This window comes from Miscanthus floridulus, chromosome 8, assembly GCF_019320115.1.
Source record: "Miscanthus floridulus cultivar M001 chromosome 8, ASM1932011v1, whole genome shotgun sequence".
NCBI classification, from domain to species: domain Eukaryota; kingdom Viridiplantae; phylum Streptophyta; class Magnoliopsida; order Poales; family Poaceae; genus Miscanthus; species Miscanthus floridulus.
This window is the reverse complement of record NC_089587.1, coordinates 215,952,421-215,954,691: the sequence shown is the minus strand read 5'-3', so window position 1 is coordinate 215,954,691 and position 2,271 is coordinate 215,952,421.

Sequence of the window (2,271 nt, the reverse complement as noted above, 5' to 3'; positions counted from 1 at the left end):
TACATCCGCATTGGATGATGATATGTAGATTTGGTTTTAAAATGCGTTAAAGGTGGTAAAGGATGATTGAGAGTGTTCATGTTCCTCCGGTAATCTCAGTTTGCTTGCTGGTGTACACTCATGATGTCCTTTAGGCTTCCCAATAGTCACACTCTGTCTGTGTTCTGCCAACGTGCTATAATCATATGTTTGGATAACAAGTCTAGAACGTGCAGTTCGTCAGAGGTGTGTCACAAAAGCAGATGTCAATTTTTCTCGCCAGCCACGGCAGACCGCAAAGAGCAGAGATGAGCATGAGAGTGAGCGGGCGTCCCCAAGAAGCAGAGATAAGGAGCAGCAGCAAGTGCAGCCTGGCGCAACGTGGCTGGAAGCAATGCCTGCGCGCGCACAGTAAGTCAAGGAACACAGCGTGGGCAGGGACAGAATGGCATGCTTAGCTAGCAAAGACAAGGCCAAGTTAATGCGAGGAGACGTCATGGCGAGTAGCGAGGGAGGAAAAGAAGCAAGATCATACACAGCAGCAGCAGCCCAGCCAACTTCCTTTAAGGCGTTCTCAGAGAAAGGACATGATGGAGGGGGAGCAGTGGCACGACGATGGAACTCGACGATGCGGCGCGACGCTAATAAACTGGAGTTGATTGATTTTGAACAAGGGGAACATACTACCGACGACAAGCGACGGAGCAGGGCAGGGAGACGTCCCATCATCGTTGTTCGCTCGCTAGTCAATAACTAAACCAAGGCTTTTCTACTAAGCGAGCTTTTCAAAATAAACACGTGAGTATATATATATATATCGTTCTATTTATTAAGGGATTTGATTTTATTTATAAAAGTTGCTTTTCATGCTTAATCTAACATAACAAACCATCCGCCAATTACTTGCTAGAATCATTAACGGATATTCCTAAATATTTCTATGCACTACGTAGTTCAATTGGGGCGTTGATTCGAGTCGACAAAACTGAGTGACCAGATTCACTCATCGCATCAAGTACGTTTTAAATCAAAAATTCGAGAAACTCGTTTTGAAAATTCGTCTTAAGCCTAAAGCGCGGTACTAGACAAGCTCGTAACACCAGGGGTGTTACATTATCTAAGTGAGATTTTACATGTATTTTTTGGTGTGTGAAAATGGGTGCAAACTATATGGTTAAATTCCCTAATGCATCTAGTTTATTTACAAATTTTCTAGGAATTTTTCTAAGCTAGGAAAGTGGATTTATAGCCTTCTATTTTCACTAACCGGGTGTACCTAGTGTTTTCCTAAACGTACCCAGTGTTGTGTGTGTGGTGTGCGTGTGTGTATGATAGGTGGGGCCAGCCGACTAGTCGGCAGCTGATGGCGGTAGCGTCGTTATGGCCTTGGGCCCAAATGTCAGAGAGAAAAGAGGGAAGGGAAAGGATTGATGGGATGGGACGACGACGGCAATGTCGTTGTCGTCTAGTCCCACACGACAGTGAGAGAAAGGAGGGAGAGACGGGGAACAACGATAGACGGAACGGCTGTGACGGTGATGAAACAGGGGCGGAGGCACCGAGCTCACTGGAAAGGAGCTCGTCAGCGACATCGGGCTTTGGATGTGACAAACAAGGGGTGGACGGTGTCTGCGGGGTCACAACACGGCCGATGGTGGGGTCACCGATGGTAGTGAGCGCTCGTGATGGTGGCAGCGGCTCGCCAGAGGGAACGCGGCGGCGGCGTGCGATGAAAATGGCCGTAGAGGCCCTAGACCTATCAACTATCTACGTGAGCGTGTACATGGGTGAATGGTGAGTGCAGTGGTGGTGGTGTAGTGCCTGGCCGAACCCTGGTTGACGGTGGCCATCATCCATGGTGGCTCGACGGGCACGGTGCTCGATGGTAGTGTGACACAGAGGCTTAAACTACTAACTAGCTACAACAAAAAGGAAGAGGAGGAGCTGACGGACTCACCTGCTAGCCCAATCGACCAATGGCATAGCAAAGAAGGTGGAGGAGGGAGGCAGCTTCAATGGCGCCAACAGCTCCTGATTTGTTGGAAACCGAAGTAGAGCAAGGAGGAAAGGAGAATGGGAAGGGAGATGGGGTGTTCTAGCTCATGACGGAGCTAGTGGTGGAGAGCGTGGGGTCGAAGCCGCAATGGCTGGGCCTATTTATAGGCCGACCATGTTAGTTCTAGCGGCGAGATATTTCTTGCCCATTGTTGGTATTTATTAACGCACACAGCTAAATCCGCAAATGCACGGATACCACTGTAGCTTTCACCCGAAAGTACTACAAGTATCGTA